Raw genomic sequence first — 10,533 nt, forward strand, 5'->3', positions numbered from 1 at the left:
GCCGTGAAATTTTGCTAGACCCGTGCAGGTGGACTCTGTTTGGAGGGTACGCTTTCGAAATTTCAACGGTAAAATTCTCCGTTATGCACATCGCTCTCTCTTGTAGCGCTGCCACTGGAGTTCGTTGAGCATTGTCGTAACAATCTCGCGTCGAGTGAACGACTCCAAGGCGAAACATTCTCTTCTTACGTTAGTTGGATCTTCGCTACCTCTTCTGCTAGTCCTTCTTGGTAAGTGTCCCATCTCATCTCCCTTTTTTAATAGCGAACGCAGTAAATATGCACCTATTAAGTGCATCTGCTGCTGTTACTGGTGATGACCATGCAGTGACCCTTACTTAAATAATAGGAGAGAGTTAGGATGGGTGAGGTCTGAGTAATGTGTAGGCCGAGAGACTGGGCATCCCCTTCTGATAACTCTCTCCATGAAAATATCCTACCAAAGTACCCTGTCGTACCATCTTGCTGGTACCACGTGCCGTAAGGGAACGTATTCCAGAAATTCCTGCAAGACGTTGCCCAGCAAATTCCAATAGCATGCAGCACTCAAGTAGTATGGTAAAATATGGTATACGCTAAGGTTATCACCACCAACTTAGGCTGAAAATTGTACTGAGGATCTCGCTTCGTAGCTTCTCATACGGCTAGGTCAGGGATATCACCAGCTGACACTTCGCCGTAGGTGACTTTAAAACTACTATCCCTTGTAAAAAAAATTACTTCTCAATAAACATTACGACTTCCGGATACTTTGGGACTGAAGTACACTGATGAAGGAAGCATAGTGAGCCGTATTTTACCATCATCAACAGCTCCGCCTTGTGACAAATACGGGTATGGTAGGCTTACTCCCGCACATCTCCCATTTTGCACTTCTCTCTTCGGTTTCACTTAGTTATCACTTTCCTAACCGGCACTGTTCGTTAGAGTATATCTTCTCCTTCCTTTCCCCTCTTTTCCTTTAGCATCCGACCAAATCCCTACCTGAGTAAGCTGTCTACTCAGGATACAGCTTAGACAATTTATCTTCATTCCCTCCAGTTTCTTCCATACCCACATGTTCACTGCCTTTAACCTTCGTCTCCCGTCTTTTCGTAATGCCTATAGCCTTGCTCCGTATAGAGCAATGCTCCGTATATAACGTTCGGTCAATCTTTTCCTCGGGTTGTTATTCAGTGGCTTGTACAACAATCTACTCCTTCTGTTGTTTTTGGCTGTCGCTTTCCTAGGTGTTATGGCACGTCGCAGCTGATTTCCTTCAATCTACCTGTGTCGTCACAATGCAAAATATCCGTGCTTTCCTTTGTTGTTGTTGTTGTGGTCTTCAGTCCTGAGACTGGTTTGATGCAGCTCTCCATGCTACTCTATCATGTGCAAGCTTCTTCGTCTCCCAGTACCTACTGCAACCTACATCCTTCTGAATCTGCTTAGTGTATTCATCTCTTGGTCTCCCTCTACGATTTTTACCCTCCACGCTGCCCTCCAATGCTAAATTGGTGATCCCTTGATGCCTCAGAACATGTCCTACCAACCGATCGCTTCTTCTAGTCAAGTTGTGCCACAAACTTCTCTTCTCCCCAATCCTATTCAGTACCTCCTCATTAGTTACGTGATCTACCCACCTTATCTTCAGCATACTTCGGTAGCACCACATTTCGAAAGCTTCTATTCTCTTCTTGTCCAAACTAGTTATCGTCCATGTTTCACTTTCATACATGGCTACACTCCATACGAATACTTTCAGAAACGACTTCCTGACACTTAAATCTATACTCGATGTTAACAAATTTCTCTTCTTCAGAAACGATTTCCTTGCCATTGCCAGTCTACATTTTATATCCTCTCTACTTCGACCATCATCAGTTATTTTACTCCCTAAATAGCAAAATTCCTTTACTACTTTAAGTGTCTCATTTCCTGGTTCAAATGGCTCTGAGCACTATGCGACTTAACTTCTGAGGTCATCAGTCGCCTAGAACTTAGAACTAATTAAACCTAACTAACCTAAGGACAGCACGCACATCCATGCCCGAGGCAGGATTCGAACCTGCGACCGTAGCAGTCCTGCGGTTCCGGACTGAGCGCCTAGAACCGCTAGACCACCGCGGCCGGCGTCTCATTTCCTAATCTAATTCCCTCAGCATCACCAGATTTAATTCGACTACATTCCATTATCCTCGTTTTGCTTTTGTTGATGTTCATCTTACATCCTCCTTTCAGGACACTGTCCATTCCGTTCAACTGCTCTTCCAAGTCCTTTGCTGTCTCTGATAGAATTACAATGTCATCGGCAAACCTCAAAGTTTTTACTTCTTCTCCATGAATTTTAATACCTGCTCCGAATTTTTCTTTTGTTTCCTTTACTGCTTGCTCAATATACAGATTGAATAACATCGGCGAGAGGCTACAACCCTGTCTCACTCCTTTCCCAACCACTGCTTCCCTTTCATGCCCCTCGACTCTTATAACTGCCATCTGGTTTCTGTACAAATTGTAAATAGCCTTCCGCTCCCTGTATTTTACCCCTGCCACCTTCAGAATTTGAAAGAGAGTATTCCAGTTAACATTGTCAAAAGCTTTCTCTAAGTCTACAAATGCTAGAAACGTAGGTTTGCCTTTTCTTAATCTTTCTTCTAAGATAAGTCGTAAGGTTAGTATTGCCTCACGTTTTCCAACATTTCTACGGAGTCCAAACTGATCTTCCCCGAGGTCGGCTTCTACCAGTTTTTCCATTCGTCTGTAAAGAATTCGCGTTAGTATTTTGCAACTGTGAGTTATTAAACTGATAGTTCGGTAATTTTCACATCTGTCAACACCTGCTTTCTTTGGGATTGGTATTATTATATTCTTCTTGAAGTCTGAGGGTATTTCGCCTGTCTCATACATCTTGCTCACCAGATGGTAGAGTTTTGTCATGACTGGCTCTCCCAAGGCCATCAGTAGTTCTAATGGAATGTTGTCTACTCCCGGGGCCTTGTTTCGACTCAGGTCTTTCAGTGCTCTGTCAAACTCTTCACGCAGTATCTTATCTCCCATTTCGTCTTCATCTACATCCTCTTCCATTTCCATAATATTGTCCTTTCCTTATCCTTATCTATTTATTTCCTTCCATCTCATCTACCAATTTTACCCTACTAATTCTTGCTCTTCCTCTCATCCCTCAGTTTCTTTCCCATATTTGATTCTTTCAGAACTGCTTCCACACTTCTCTGTTAGTTAAACTAAACTAAACTCCGCCCGAAAAGGCCATGAAGGTCCAACAGTACCGATCGGCCGCCGTATCATCCTCGGCCCACAGACGTCACCGGATGCGGATATGGAGGGGCATGTGGTCAGCACACCGCTCTCCCTGCCATATGTCAGTTTCCGAGACCGGAGCCGCTACTTCTCAATCAAGCAGCTCCTCAGTTGGCCACACAAGGGCTGAGTGCACCCCGCTTGCCAACAGCTCTAGGCAGACCGGATGGTCACCCATCCGAGTGCTAGGTGAGCCCGACAGCGCTTAACTTCGCTGATCTGAAGGGAACCGGTGTTAGTACTGCGGCAAGGCCGTTGGCCTCTGTCAGTTGTCATTCGGTAAGAATGTAATGAGAAAACTGCTGATCATAATAAGGGTGATATATCTTGAATTTCATATATTCCCTACTTTGAAAAATGGAAATGAAGTCCCATGCTCCTGTACAGAGCGTAGGGGAACGATAGGGAAGACCCGCGCCGCTTTACTAGGCAAGGTCCTAGTGGAGGTGCTTTGCCATTGCCTTCCTCCGACCGTGATGGGGATGAATTATGATGATGAAGACGACACAACAACAGCCAGTCATCTCGAGGCAGGAAAAATCCCTGACGCCGCCGGGAATCGAGCCCGGGACCCCGTACTCGGGAAGCGAGAACGCTACCGCGAGACCACGAGCAGCGGACATTCCCTACTTTACATACATGTAAAATAGTTGTATTACCTGTGTTATTATCAGTATATAGTGTATAACAGGTATATGTGCTACCTTAGTATGTAGGCTTACGCACATCAGTGTGCTCATTGCTTTTTCTATGCATCGAACAGTCTTGCCGTAAACATGACAAAAACTTTACGACCTGATGTTTCTTGCAGGGCCATAGCTACGCTCTAAGTGGAGTACGCATGTCAGTATAGACTACCGTTTTGCACCCGCAGGTCCACACTCCAACAGCTCTTTTGCTGCTTAGGGGAAAATTAGCATTAATGCCTTGCTCTTGCCGCATATGCCTGGAGATACCACCCAACCTCAAAGCATGTTACCTGTAATAGCTATAATTATTAGTTTGCAAATGATGTAAATATTGACGTAATGTTGTTCAATACACGCTGAATGTGCATATTGTAATATTGACTCACTAAGGACATCTGGTTAGATGTTAGAGAGAGTATATACATCCTAGCCTCGCCACATGAAAATGTGTCACCTTTTAGGCGATCCGTCATAATATTTTCACGTATTTGAATTTAACAACCTGCTGTAGTAGTTGTCCGTCTATTGCGATTTTGGCATTTACCAGTTACCGCCCAGTACCATGCTTTTCGTTCCTTTTAATTTTGTGTTCTTTTTGAATTCTTCACATTCGTGATCTACGTCCTCCGCCATTTTATTTTCCTGGATTCTGTCAGCTCCTACACGTCGTCAACAAGCCGTATAAAGTCCATATTTTGCCTCCTGCACACGCTCCTCTCATTGTAACATAATACTCTCCTATGGTCTGTCCTAGGTACGTATTAGTGTAGGTGAAACGGCCATATCCCTCTTCCTGCTCCCATTCATCTTCCTATTCGAATTTGATGCTTCCTGCTGAATACGCTTCCATCGGCCGAACGCCCGTACGATTACGAGTATCGTACGTTTTCTTATTAAGCGTAGACCTTATCAGTCTCTAATAAAGTTCACAACCTTGGTAGCTCATCGAGAAGGTGTAACAATCAATGGCTATAGAACGTATACGGTTCAAATGGCTCTGAGCACTATGGGACTTAGCCGGCCGCGGTGGCCGTGCGGTTCTAGGCACTTCAGTCCGGAACCGCGTGACTGCTACGGTCGCAGTTTCGAATCCTGCAGCGGGCATGGATGTGTGTGAGGTCCTTAGGTTAGTTAGGTTTAAGTAGTTCTAAGTTCTAGGGGACTGATGACCTCAGATGTTGAGTCCCATAGTGCTCAGAGCCATTTGAACTATGGGACTTAACATCTGAGGTCATCAGTCCCCTAGAACTTAGAACTACTTAAACCTAACTAATCTAAGGACATCACACACATCCATGCCCGAGGCAGGAGTCGAACCTACGACCGTAGCGGTCGCGCGGTTCCAGACTGTGGCGCCTAGAACCGCTCGGCTACACCGTCCGGCTATAGAATGTATAAAGAGACTTAAATGTGGCGATACATTAAGTCTCTAAAGGTCGGCTGAGGCACGAGCGCCAAGGCGCAAGAAAGGAACAGATAGCAGCGGGGTTTACATGTATGCGCCTCTGCGCTCTGACCTTGACCTTGACGTATCTCAGTCCGCAGAAGGCTGGCGGGAGAAGGGGCGGTGGGACTGAGGCGTTTTGGGACGGGCCGTTAGGGACGCGGAAGCTGCGGGTGCCCTGGGCCCCCGCTATATTCTCATTGGTACCAGATAACATCTGCGGACGCGAATAGTTTACCGCGGCGTTGCCAAGCGCGCATATTACCGTCTACTCCGAGTGCCCCGCTTCTAGCGGCCGGCGCTAAGCGTACAAGAGGAAGGCAATACTACAAAATTTTTACTGTCATCATCATCATCAACATTACGCGTCGTCCACTGGTGGAGTGCTGGATGAAGGCTGCAAAGAGGGACGCAACTTCATCAGCATGAAGAGAAATTACAGTGGGTTCAACCTTGGTCCACTGTTCTTCTTGCATTATGTTAACGATCTGCCATTTAATTTGAATCAGGAGGCAGAATTAGTCCTGTCTCGTGATGATAAAGGTGTTGTTGTGATGCTGAGCAAAGAAGCATCAACACAGATAACAGTAAATAATGTTTCCAGAAACAGATTTTCACTCTGCAGCGGAAGGCAAAGGTCCGGGGTTAGAGTCTCGGTCCGGCACACAGTTTTAATCTGCCAGGAAGTTTAATAAATGATGTATCCTATTAAGCGAATGTGTTGTTGTTGTGGTCTTCAGTCCAGAGACTGGTTTGATGCAGCTCTCCATGCTACCCTATCCTGTGCAAGCTTCTTCATCTCCCAGTACTTACTGCAACCTACATCCTTCTGAATCTGTTTAGTGTATTCATCTCTTGGTCTCCCTCTACGATTTTTACCCTCCACGTTGCCCTACAATACTAAACTGGTGATCCCTTGATGCCTCAGAATGTGCCCTTCTAGTCAAGATGATCCACAAATTTCTCTCCTCTCCAATTCTATTCAATACCTCCTCATTAGTTATGTGAACTTCCCATCTAATCTTGAGCATTCTTCTGTAGCACCACATTTCGAAAGCTTCTATTCTCTTCTTGTCTAAACTATTTATCGTCCACGTTTCACTTCCATGGCTACACTCCATACAAATACTTTCAGAAACGACTTCCTGACACTTAAATCAATACTCGTTGTTAACAAATTTCTCTTCTTCAGAAACGCTTTCCTCGCCATTGCCAGTCTACATTTTATATCCTCTCTACTTCGACCATCATCAGTTATTTTGCTCCGCAAATAGCAAAACTCATTTACAATAAAATAAGCCATGATGAACAGTGTTAGTGACATCGTTTGAATACTGTGCGCTTTAAATATGTCGAGGCATACGTGCTGTACAAAAAAAAAAAAAAAAAAAAAAAAAAAAAGTCCTAGTATACTGGAGTCAAAGTGGCATCGTCAAATGCTAAACAAAAATTTTGCACAAGCATCTGGTTATCTGGTTTTTCCAGTCTAAATTTCCATCTGTATGAGGACCTAAGAACTAATTTTTAACGTGTTTATTATTCATTACGGTACATTAGCTAGCAAGCAGTAAAGGAAACAAAAGGAAAATTCGGCGCAGGAATTAAAATCCACGAAGAAGAAATAAAAACTTTGAGGCTCGCCGATGACATTGTAATTCTGTCAGAGACAGCAAAGGACCTGGAAGAGCAGCTGAACAGAATGGACAGTGTCCTAAAAGGAGGATATAAGATATAACATCAACAAAAGCAAAACGAGGATAATAGACCGTAGTCGAATTAAATCGGGTGCTGCTGCGGGAATTAGATTAGGAAATGAGACACTTAAAGTAGTAAATTTACTACTTTACTACTTTACTACTTTAAGTGTCTCATTTCCTACTACTTTACTACTTTAAGTGTCTCATTTCCTAATCTAATTCCCGCAGCAGCACCCGATTTAATTCGACTACGGTCCATAATCCTCGTTTTGCTTTTGTTGATGTTCATCTTATATCCTCCTTTTAGGACACTGTCCATTCTGTTCAGCTGCTCTTCCAGGTCCTTTGCTGTCTCTGACAGAATTACAATGTCATCGGCGAACCTCAAAGTTTTTATTTCTTCTTCGTGGATTTTAATTCCTACGCCGAATTTTCCTTTTGTTTCCTTTACTTACAGCACGTATGCCTCGACATGTTGAAAGCGCACAGTTTTCAAATGATGTCACTAATACTGTTCATCATGGCTTATTTTATTGTTTTTAGCTGTAGACAGTCCACTAATTGTATTTGTGTGTTTCCCTATTTTGCTGAAAATCTGAAGATGGTCATTGCTAGGGTGACCAGATGCAATTGTTTAAAAAGGAGGACAAACAGCTTCAAAAAGGAGGACAAAGGGAGAAAAAAGAGGACACATCAAACGGGTCAACTACAGATGAGGATACCACCCGTCACCTTTGGACAAGTCACGTGACTGCGGGAATTACCGGTAAAACTAGTGGTTAATTGTTACTCATGGTCAGGTGGTGGTTAACTGAGAAATATAAAAAAAAATAAAAAACATTGATTGTGGTGACAGTGTGGCGTCAATTGTTGTGTTATGTCAACAACACGGAATTGTTTGCAAAGCGGAAAACGTAAGACCATTCACCTCCCTTCATTCGACGCACCGCTACCAACATCTACAATTCAAGCAGCAGCTGACGACATGTAAACTGAACTTTAACCTTCCGAATAAAAATAAATTGAAAGACTACGAAACAATGAAATAAAACCATGACAGTTACGTCGACTTATTTCTTACCTTTATTGGCCACTGAGACGTACGTTCCAGCTCCACGTATCTTACATTCCACTTCAAATTCATTTCTCCCTCTCTTCAAGCCGGATATTTGTAGGAAAGGACATCAAAAAATGTACACTTTCGTTTAGGTATAACCAAATATTTTACGTAACTCACTCGGTTAAAAATTACATTCACAAATCACACGTGCACTACAGGAAGCCAAACCATTACAAAGCGAAGATACGAAACTAATATTTTAAATAATCAATATTTCCATTCGCTTGTAGGTAGATCAACGATAACATCGACGATCCTGGTGTCACCTACTAACACCGCCTTCGTGCGTGTTTATCACGAAGGCTGTGCTAATAGTTAAAAGTATTTAAGAAAAGAGGAAATAGAACGGGACGAATTGTAAATTTAACTGTGTTACGCTCAACTTTGCGAAAAAGCCGGGCACTGTAAAAATCCACCCGGACCCCGGACAAATAGCTAAAAAGGACATGTCCGAATTAATCAGGATGATTGGTCACCCTAGTCATTGCTGACCGAAACTGGTAGTCTAAGGACCTATAAGTTTCTGACCATAGACGTGAAATAAAATAAATTTGTTCTACATTGTCAGGTCACTGTTGCATTCGCGACCATGTCGCAGCTTTTGAGACTCCTCACTCGAGAAAAAAGTATTCATTGCACAAAATAAAGTAATTAGCATTATAGAATTACTAGCTGACAAACCCGGCATTGACCGGGTACTAATTTTGCCAATTTTCTGTTACAAACGAAAAAAAGAACTGTTTTTGTAGTGAAGCATCGAAAAAATTTCATTTCTGTTTATTCGTGAAAACACCTTTGAAATTATAAAACACTTGTACAAAGAAATATGCGTAATGTACAATTGTATAAGTGCAGTATCCAAATCAAACATGATACCGGACAGTTTCCGTACGCTGGGCGCAGCTGCTTCGAGTGTCGACAACGAGTTTTTGTAAAAGTCTCTTTGGCAACGCCTCTTCGTAGCTCTATAGACGGCTACTGTTTTCGTCTACAGCCATTTGCTGTTTGCAGTTGATAGCTATCAAAAGCGCCGCCAGGTCCCAGGAATTTCCTTAAGTTCACTCGACTGGGGGAGTTGTGTTAGCAGTAAAGAACAAATGTATTAAAACTTCAGGCACAATACGGCATGTTTTCACGTTTCTTAGTGTTTATGAGGTCATACTGTGTGTCGTACAATGATATGTTTGTATAGAAACATTCAGCAGCATATTTGGATTCCTTCAGCGGGAAATGTTGGGAATAGATTCAGTAGCGAATAAGTAATAAACTTGAACGTCATGCCGTTTTTCATGCGTCTCAGTGTTTATGTCTTCATATCTCCTGATCTACGTGTCATGCAGTGATATAAATTTGTAGGTACATTCAGTGGTATACGTGAATACTGTGTGCAAAATGTGTTCAAGAGAAGTTAGTAGAAAAGAAGTAATAAATTTGAACGTAATGCACAATGCGACAGTTTTTCATGCATCTCAGTGTTCATTAGGTCATGTCTTCTGAACTACGCGTAGCACCATGATATATTTCTGTAGCTGCGCTTAGCGGCATTTGCGGATAGAGCGAGCGAAATTTATTGCGAATACAGTTGGTAGCACAGAAATAATGCAGTTAAACGGCATGTATTATGAGGCAGTTTTTCACGCATCGCATTGTTTATGATGTCATATATTCTGAGCCACGTTAGGTAGGTGGTTCTTAGCCCCACAGTGATTGTTGAGTACACACACACATACACACACACACACACACACACACACACACACACACACACATTTAGACACATCCATTTTAATAATATATATGGACGTATTGGGTCTAGACGGCCGGCCGCAGTGGCCGAGCGGTTCTAGGCGCTTCAGTTCGGAACCGCGCAACTGCTACGGTCGAAGGTTCGAATCCTGGCTCTGGTATGGATGTGTGTGATGTTTAAGTAGTTCTACGTTCTAGGGGACTGTTGACCTCAGATGTTAAGTCTCACAGTGCTCAGAGCCATTTGAACCATTTTTTTGGGTCCAGATGTGTACTGTACATCTTGCATGTGCCTCTTTTGGCAGTTGAGAATATTAAATATAACATCAAAGTACATACATTCACTTATGAAATTTGGTATCAGCAATGCATCTGTGTCATAGGTTAACAGAGATATTCACAACACTAGAAGGAAAAATGACCCCCATTGCCCCTTAATGAATCGAACTTTGGCACAGAAAGGGATGAAATATGCAGCTATAAAACTTTTTAACAGTCTACTCATGGAAATAAAATGTCTGAAGAAAGCAGAAGTATTTTC

This window comes from Schistocerca piceifrons, chromosome 6 (assembly GCF_021461385.2).
Source record: "Schistocerca piceifrons isolate TAMUIC-IGC-003096 chromosome 6, iqSchPice1.1, whole genome shotgun sequence".
In the NCBI taxonomy this organism is placed as follows: Eukaryota; Metazoa; Arthropoda; class Insecta; order Orthoptera; family Acrididae; genus Schistocerca; species Schistocerca piceifrons.